The following is a 10,497-nucleotide window of genomic DNA, read 5'->3' as shown; positions in this document are numbered from 1 at the left end:
CACTATTCGTTACTCATTAACCTACCAGGCAATCGATTGTGCAACATGAAACCGGTCGGAAAACTGCTGAATATGGGCTAGATGCACACCAATGCATGATAATGACGATATCTGTGACATACATTATTTGATAAATTATCCTTTTCAGGTTGAATAATATTTTCGTGACATACATATCTTTATTCATTGGTTTAACGGTACAAAATTTGTGAATTTATATGAAAAGCGTGTTATAGTTAACATCATCAATGTCAATTTCCACTTTAGATAATCTATATTTCGTGTCAGAATTCTATTCATATCACTGCGAGAAAAGTGCAATAAAATAATTATGATTAAGAGAGTGCTCTATTTTTTTAATTATTACTCCTATAATTTTAATAATAATTATTATATTTATTCTGTATATCAAAAAAATATTTAGTTGACATATAGTCATTTTTTATACTAGCTATATTTTTTTTATATAAAACTATATAAATATAGTTATTCTAATTATTAACATTATAGCAATAATATAAAAACTATAAAAATGGAACTTCTAACGGTAATTATTTTATCATGTAATTATAGTTACAAATAACCAGACACTTCTCTCAATGTACTATGTAATATAAAAAACAATTAAAGTATTAGAACACATAAATATGTAAAAAAGATATATGTCAAAATAATAATAACTGTTAGCCTAGATGCCTATTTTAATTTATCATTATATAATAATAAAAAGTTGGGGTTACGCACATCATTTAGCCACACTATAAGTAGAAATCCCATAAATATCGCCATAAATATCGCAATAAATAAAAAAATCACGGTTGAATGTTTCGGAGTTGCATGTTTCGGAGAAATCACCGCAATAGTAAATAATTTCAAATACCAAGTTTACGGAGTTCGGCAAAGAATCCAACATACCGTACCAATCAAATGCACAGAACGCGATAGAGTTTATCTGAACTTCTCGAAGAAACGATGGAATCACCTGACAGGGAAGAGATTGATGGCACAAATTCTTCGGAAGTATGTACAATTTATTCACTAATCTACCGTTTACAAATCTGTTTTTTGTAAAGCTGTAAAAATAAGCGTTATTTTATCGAGAATATTATACTAAGAGATAATCCATCATTGTAGATTATTATCAAAACAAAAAAGGATATCAAAAATTTAGGTTTAAATAAATTTTATATAATGATACAACGTTATCTTGAAGAATTATTTAATTTCACAGGCGCGTAATTTGATCCGATAAATATAAACGAATCTGTACATTTGCATTAGTAAATTGGTGGTAAATAGGCAATGATGGGGTACATTGCCCACCCTCTTTGTCTATTTTAATTTAATGTTTTTATTCGAGGACGCGATGAAATACCGAGCGTCCCAGCGTTAATTAATACTAATATGGCCGAGCCTCATTAACGGGAACGTTCATTAAATATTCACACTATGTCGGCAACAGCCTGTATCCCGGCCACATCGATTCAATTGTATTGTAACAGCATGGTAAAATGAAAACTTGCTGCCGCCTGATACCTTTCATCCACTTTACCTTTTGCGTTGCGCGACAGTGATTCAAGAGCGTTCGCAAACGGATGTGACGTGGCTCTTGTCTGTCCTTAAAACGACTAGTATGTGTGAATGTGTGTATATATATATATATATTTGAATGCATACATATATATATATATATACATGAGAGAGAAAGAATCGATATTTATTTGGCGGTCTGGGACAAAGTCCCCTCAAAGACACAACAATTTACAAAGTATAATACATAAAATTTACTATACAAAAAAAAATTAGAATAAATGCAAAAAATATGCGTTAAAGTGTGTAGGTATGCATGTGCTTGTGTGAACGAGTGTGAGCGTATGCTTTAATGATTAAGTGTGTTGAGTAAGTAAATATAGAAATTACTCTTAAAAGTATTAAGAGAATATTAGATATTTCAAATGGAATGATTCCATAATTTAATAGCAGGACATCTAAAAGATGCTCGTAGAACTCGATTCAGTACCGAGGCAAAAATATACGGAAAGAATGATTTTGCTGAAGCATCTAAAAATATAGCTAGATACAGATCTGAAAATAATATTTTGTTGGACCATCAAAGTAGAAATCTTAAGTATGAGCAGCAATGTTGCAAAAACTTTTTGACATTCTAGTAATCAGTTTGAGCGCTCTCTACATAATAATTTTAATGGTCCAACAAAATTATTTTTAGATTTGTATCTAACTAAATTTTATATACTTCAGCAAAAAAATGTTTTTTTAATAAATTAAACAAAAATTTAAGTAATTAAGGCGATCTGTCATCCTTTATTTCATCATAATTTTTTTATCTCACCATCATTTCGTTTAAACTTTTCAATAAAATATCTTGATACTTTATAATTATCGAGAAAACTATATCAATTACTAGATTGCAAAATAGAGTAAGCTACTCACGAAAAACTTACACCGAAAATGAATTTTAAGTCAACCGGGTCTGTCAAAATATGGAATCAAGCGTTCATCACGCCTGACATGATAGATAAATCTCATACAGGCTTTCAAGGTTTTTTGTAACCAAAGATTCTATCCGTTGATAATATCAGTAAAAGCAGTGCAGCAATAATCAAAGAGAGTCAGAAGCAAAGTCGTTACCAGACGTTTACGTAGAGAAATCGGCAGAAAATGCTTAGATCCGAGAAGTTGCCTTCGTGATTTGTTTTTCTCAAGAAAGAGATTGTGTTCGAGATGGTAAGTCCGAGATAATTAACCGACATCTTGTATTTTAGTCTCATTGACGACGATGCATGGATTCTCATTTAATGGAAGGTAGTTTATATATTTTGTTGAGAGAGAGAGAGAGAGAGAGAGAGAGAGAGAGAGAGAGAGACAAGAGAGAAATAAGAAAAAAGAACACAAATCTGCATGCTTTTTTCGATTCTTTCACAAATACGAATGTTCCTCTTCTATTATTTTCAAAAATTTTATTGAAAATTCTGATAGCCACAGAGGTGTTATTTTTCACATTATTTATGATGGTATACATATAATAATTATTTGCCTGAAGTAGAAAGAATAATTATTCACGTTCTACTTAACGTAACGAGCAGCTGTTTTAAAAATTTTTAAACCTCTCTCTCCCTTACTCGAATTACATTTTTAATATTTTTTTTAATTACCATAATAATTATTCTCTCTTCGTCTTTGCGAATAAATATGTCTCGGAAATATATTAGAAATACCGTCTTATATAGAGAAGTACATCTTACTTATAATGTCTTATAGTTGAATTGCGATAATGAAATCGTATTAATAACAGCACTCGTCACTCAGCTATCGCGTTTGATATTTCCGACTTGCGCGAACTTGTACTAGATTACTAAGTTTTGCTTAAATCAGCGGAAGGATACATTATGTTAGTCATTAGAGAGAGAGGATGGGAGGAAGATTATCTCCTCGCCATTAAAGTGCATTCCGTGAGCTGCTAGATGAAGGGATTTAATGGGATTGCGAACGCGAAGATATCTTCGCTCGACGTGCGTAAAAGGGGCTTTGAGTGTGTTGATAGGTTAACAGGATTAAAGTGGACTCAGTGTGACTCTGTACGATGAGATACTTCTCTGTTAAGCCACTATCCTCGTGAAAACGCGACCTGCAAATTTGCGAGCGTGCCGGCCAAAAGAGCGTGTAAATAAAAATAAGAGCGGAGGCGGAAGGGTGAAGGTGGCGTTGCGGAGGGGGATGGAATCCCGCGGTCGGACTCAAACATGTAAATTATGCCGGAAAATATCATGTAAATGCGATTTGCTACGCGGCGCATTCACGGCGACGAGCCCAGAAAACTTTCAGCTGCAAACCGGGTCTGAATTAATTTACCGGGGCGGTGTAATGTGTGCCGCGAGTACTTAACGCGACTTCGGCCGGTGCATCACATTGCACTGTATCTCATCATTGCTAAAATGTTACGGGTACGTACGAGATTATTCTGGTTTTTGAACGAACGCATAAAAAATAAATCTGTCTCTTGCGCGCGTTAAATTTCGCGTGGGATTACATTCGTACATGATATGCTTGTTACAAATTTTTTAACATTAAGTGTTAACTGAAAATTGCGGTTGAACAAGTCAGAATTAAAGCGAGATTAGGTAAAAATGTTTAAATACTCTCCGAATAGTTTTTTTTTGCGCGCGGGGTATTTTTATTATTTCTCCTCTGTATTTTCGCTACTGTTTTGAAACTTTCGTTATACACTCAGCGAAATTTCCATAGTTCCATTCAAAATTTACCTACTGTCTATACATTATCTTTTGAGTTTCTAATTGTTATCGACTGGAACAATTAGGTTTATATGTTTCTTCAATGCCAATTCAATTTTGAATGTTTATTGACTGATTATTGTCTTTGTTTCGATTGTTACGGTGTATCATACTGCAAATATAAGTGAAATTTTCATAGATCTCCTTCATAGATTTCCAGCTTTCTTTTTTCTCATTTTTAACTTAGTAAGTACTATGTACAACTATGTACAACTTAGAAAAGTATTGGATTTATTATATTTTTATAAAATGAAAAGTATTTTTAGATTATTTTGATTTATTGTGACGATGCCAAGAGGTAAATTGTTAAATAAAGAAGAAAAAGCTATGATAATAACATACAAAGATGCAGGACTTTCTAACAGAGAAATTGCCTTAAAAATAAAAAGATCGCATCATGTGATAAATAATTTTGTTAAATTACGTAATTTGTATGGCAAAAATCATCCGAAAGGTGGAAATAAGAAGCTGACACGGAGACAAAATTCTTTAATTTTGCGTGCTGCTACAAAAGAAAATGTAACAGCGGGTCAAATACGACCAGATTTAAATCTTCCAGTCAGTAAAAGACGTGTACAACAAATATTACGAAATAGCAAACGCTTCAAGTGATGTAAAAAAATATCGAAACCACCGTTAACATGTCGTCATGAACAAGCGAGACTTACGTTTGCTAAGAAACACATGACATGGAATGAAGAATGGAAGAATGTCATTTTTTCCGATGAAAAAAAATTTAATCTAGATGGACCAGATGGGTTTAAGTTTTATTGGCACGATTTAAGCAAAACACAAGACATTGCTATGAGCCGAAATTTTGGTAGCGGAACTGTTATGATTTGGGCTGCGTTTTGCTATACTGCTAAGACACCGATATGTTGCATATCAACTAGGATAAATTCCACAAACTATACAGAACTTTTGGAAAATGTTTTAATTCCGTTTATAGAGAGATACTGAAGACTGGATTTTTCAGCAAGATAACGCGGCCATTCACAATTCAAAATTAATCAAAGAATGGTTTCAAATAAAAAATATTAAATTAATGCAGTGGCCCGCCCGTTCATCAGACCTCAATCCCATTGAAAACCTTTGGGGAATACTAGCTCGCAAAGTACACAGAAATGGAAAACAATTTGCAACAATTGGAGAACTTAAAGAGAGCATAAGACAAGCATGGGCTAGTATAGAAATATCAACTTTACAAAACTTAGTTAGAAGTATGAACGACAGGATTTTTAAAGTTATTCGTAAAAATGGTGGTAACACGCATTATTAATATGTAAAATATCTTGTCAAGTTATCTAAATAAAGCATTGCATTGAGTGGAACTATAGAAATTTCGTCTATTTTTTTAAATAACACTTTATATTTCTTGAACAATTGATCGAATAAAGAACAATTCGAATAATTGACTTTAGAGTTTTCTGTTGTCTTTATAATCAACTTAATGTTACGTTTATAATCAGAACTTGTTTAGTTTTTATAAATTATTCGATATACCGAAGGAATAGTACATGGAACTATGGAAATTTCGCTGAGTGTATCTGTCGGCAATAATAAAACATCGTCTTGTCACATATGACATATAGTGCCGTGCTCTGACTCTCTATGTAGAGTTACCTTTCATACCTCAAGTTACCTGTCGTACCTTAGATCAAAGAACTCGCGTGTAAAATAAACACGACTGCGCGCTATCCATTTGCGAAATGTAGAGGGAGACAACGTGTACGTTTTTGATGCGAAACCCACCGAAGCGTGATCTTCAAAGCAATGAATCGATTTCGTTTCGCTCGTTTTACCGCGCGATTGTATTCGTTCAAGTTTATCCACCGAGAATGTACGTACAATGCGCATAAAGGATCCCTTACAAAGGCCGCCACATGTACAGGTATTTAACTCGATTAAGAGTATAATCGTTAATCTCTCACTGCTGTTAATTCTATCTCACCCTCGTGCTATGCAACGATTTCGTGAGTTTGCAACGTTGAAAGAACGCGTTCGCGATTCACTTCGCGGTGCCATTTATTCGATATACTGATATTATATAAATATATCTTGTAACGTCGAACGTATCAAGAAAGGCCAATTATTTAATTGAAAATACATATAAACAGATAACATTGTTAATAAACATTATGTGTATATTGAATCTGTAGGTAGACGTTTGAACTTTTTGAAATACAAGCCTGAACTTATACGACATATAAAATATATTAATTTACAAAGAGGACATAAATCTATTTATTTGTTTGATATGCTGATTGTTAAACTTTTTTGACATTACTAACAATAAGTATCATGTATACGTAGACGTTTATACTTTTTTAAATGCAAGTCTGAATTTATATGGCATACAAAATATAATAATTTACAAAGAGCACAGAAATCTATTTATTTATTTAGTATCACTGGTTGTAAAACTTTTTTTACAGGACTAATGATAAGTATTATATGTATATGTAGACGTTTATAATACAAGCTTGAATTTATATCATCATAAAATATAATGATTGTAAATTTTTTTTTCTTAGGATTACAATCTTAATCCTCTATGAGCCGAATTTTTTTCATGACTATAAAAAAATTCATGTAACGTGAAATCAACAAATATCAACATATAAATACAAATAAACAATGAATTCAGCAGTTTTAATGATTTTATTATAATATGTTGTGTAACTTTGAATAACAATGGCTTACGTTTGCACTTGTGTGTATAAAAGCTTAAGTTTTATGGAATTCCATAAAACAGTTTGTACTTGGCGTTAAACATAGGTATATAGACGTTGCATTTCGAACATTTTATTTTTGGAATCTCTTTGCACACGGCTTTTTGCAATGTCCTCTCTTATCCAAAAAAATTGGCTAATGATGTGCTATTTCATCTTTTCGCACGTCTTTCACTAATAAATATTACATTTGGTCTCCTTAAGTTAAATAAATGAATAAAATATCGACATATTAACGAAAGTTATACGGGCCTATAGAGGGTTAAATTTTATTCGAGAAAGTGCGATACATCTTACCTGCCACATAATCGGATAATTAAATTAATGGGGAACTTCTTATTTGGATGTTCCATTCTAGCCATAAATCAAATATCGTTGACCTCTTTACAATTTTAGAATCGCAACTTCTGCGGCGCTTTATGGCACATGCCATTATTAGTAGCAAAGGTAATTCTGAGAGATTTAACATTATTGATAACTTGATTATTAATAAGCTGTCGACCTCTTAATAGAAATATCATGCGATAAAAATAAACCAAATTTATTACCACATGTTGAAAATATCTAAAAAATTTTATAAATCCGGAGAAATTGATTTCTTATAAAAAAAAAGTAAGGAGAATATAAGATGCTTTTATGTTCATCGTTCTCTCTAATCGCATTGAAATTTAATTGATTAGATTTTTTTCTCGGAAGTACTTGCACGGATTACGATACGCCAGTACTTACTTGCGAGTTTTCAAAAGAATACAAGGGGAAAAGTTTGAAATATGCAAGCGTTTCCCCTCTGCCTCCCGCAATCCTCTCGATCCTACGTTCTATCCCCTCGCCCCTTCTGTGCGGCGGATCAAACGCGCCTCTCGCTCGCCGGCTAATGCAAATTTCACGTGTTCCAGAAGCATCGATCGCTTAATTAATCTGTACCGACGTAAATGTGGAGGGGGAGGGGGTCGGCTGCTGGCGACGCAGCTCCCCTGCGGCGCGGCGGTTTTCCAATGAAATCGAATTTGGCGAGTAATCTCGGGCTCCTCGCGAAGAGAGCCGATCGTTCAATCGAATTGTTGCGTTAACGACAGAAAGAAAGGCGAATGAGAGGAAAATTCTGTCGTATGTCGAAGAAAATATAAATAATATAATATAAATACACAAAATAAAAAATCCATCGAATAGCAAAAATAGATATGTCTATATGAAAAAAATGTTAAGGCCGAGAAAGTGAAAGAAAGGAAAGAAAGATGGAGAGACAGAAAACATAAAAAGAAAGATTTTAACGTAGCGTGAGCTTTTGCGAATATTAAGCCGTGAAAGAATAATACCATATTCGTAATGAATGATTACATCATATCAAAGTACGACTAACTAGAGCGCGAGAGCAAAAATAGAAAGATGTGCGATGAGAAGGTGCGGAGTAAAGCGAGAGAGCGAAAGAAGCAGAGATATGAATAGCCGACGCGAGAGCGAGACGAAGATAAAGAGAATGAGAAAAAGAAGTTTTGTCCGACGAAAATCCTAATAACCGACACCACGCGCCACCACTGAGGAACACCGGAAAACGACGGATTTGTCGGCACCGCGCCGCCCGGACGCCGGCTAATGTCACAACCATCAGACACAACGCGCGACCCTCGGCGAACACTAATTCGCACGGTCCAGCGACGCGGCTCCGATCAATCTGTCGATCGATAATATGCACGTTTCCTCCCCATTCCTTCCCATCGGATAGAGACAGTTCGCGACGATAACGGAGGCACGTCCATATCCGTTGTCGGCTGGTTGGAGATCTCCGTTCTCTCCGTTTTCTCGAGCTACCACAGCAAGGATGTACGGTACTTACGATTACCGGTCTTCTCCGTTCGTGCGTTCCCATCTTAGTCCTCTTCTCTCAGCAACACACCTCCGAGTCTCTTCTAATGTTCCTTTCCCGTTCGTGTCGACGACGTAAGGGATAACTGCGTGTGCATCCCGCGAATGCGAGATGCTCTCTGTCGACACCGGGTGCAACGATTGTGTGTCCGATACTACGTGACCGATACGCTCCTCTTAGATGAACTGAGCTCTCCCCCCCTCGCGCCGGTCTGATATAGCACCCCCACCCCTCTAACGTTCCCCTAACGTTCCCCCCCACCATCCAGACAACCCTTGCGCGCGAGACGTCGCCGTGGGGATGTGGATCCTGGTGGTCCATCGAGGACCCAGCATTCCCCTCGCGTCCTTTCTCACCCTCAACCCTGGGGATGTGTGCGTGTGCGTGTTTCTGTGGTGGGAGGAAGGGAGAGGTCGCGCATTCTCGCCCCTTCTCTCCCGCTCTTCGTGAGTCTATCGTCTATCTCCCTTCGCCGAATGCCCTTCGTCCATCTCTTTTTCTCTCCTGCCTCCTTCCCTCTCTCGCATTGCTGCTCCTTTTTTTGCAACTGACGTTTGTTAAGATGACTTTCATTATCATAGCTGCCGGCTGGCCGCGTTGATCTCATGCCACACCGCCATTCTCATTCTCATTATTTTTATTCGCACTAATTTAGCACGCGCTTATTACTTTTATCTATAGATTTTTCTCACAACTTTCTCACGAATCTTTCGTCTTTCTTTTGTAACGCGTTTCTAAAGTAACTATTGAAAATATACAACAATTATTGAAATACATATTTATTCCATCTTCAATAAATTTGAGTTGCAAATGCGACACTATCATGACTTTAATTATAGATTTGCAGAAACGAGGTTCTTGGCGACTTTGTTTCGAGATCTCGTTAGATCATTTTATATCGATACTTAACTAAAAGAATATTGTATTACATCATATTACTTCAACTTTTATCAACAACTTGTATTTCAATTGTGTGTCGAATACACGTTAAACATCCCTTGTTACTGATTATCTCTTTGTGCTGTTTTATGCGGGAGAAGTCACTTATTTTACATACATCAAAATATATTTGCAACAACAATGAACTCGTGGTAGACCTAATTTTAAAGCACGCTCACACACGCAGATAATAAACTTCAGAGAAATGTATTATTCTGCATTATTAATAAACTATCACCTCCTTCCGCTTCCTAATTTTCTCTCCCTCTACATCCGCTTCTCTCTCTCTCTCTCTCTCTCTCTCTCTCTCTCTCTCTCTCCTTGCATATTCCTCGCTCGCTCCGTTTAACGCTCTTTCTCTCTTCATTTCCGTCTGCCTTCCTTTCTCCAATCTGCTCTCTCATCATCTCTGTCTCACGTCTCTACCGTTCCTTCTCTCTCACCTTTTCAACCCCTCAACGTCACCCCTCTGCGTATTTCTGTCTCTTTCTCTCCTTTCTCCCTGACCCCTTCCCACTTTCATCCCCTTTTGCGTTGTGTCCTAAATGACAATGCGAAAACTTCGTGGCTCAAAATCCCGCGCGGCTCACCGGACGAAGCTTTTCCACGCTCTCTCGGACGGTGGCGAGCCAGAGCGGATGCAGAGCGGTGC

This window comes from Mycetomoellerius zeteki, unplaced genomic scaffold, assembly GCF_001594055.1.
Source record: "Mycetomoellerius zeteki isolate Tzet28-1 unplaced genomic scaffold, Tzet1.0 scaffold64, whole genome shotgun sequence".
In the NCBI taxonomy this organism is placed as follows: Eukaryota; Metazoa; Arthropoda; class Insecta; order Hymenoptera; family Formicidae; genus Mycetomoellerius; species Mycetomoellerius zeteki.
This window is presented reverse-complemented; position numbering follows the sequence as displayed.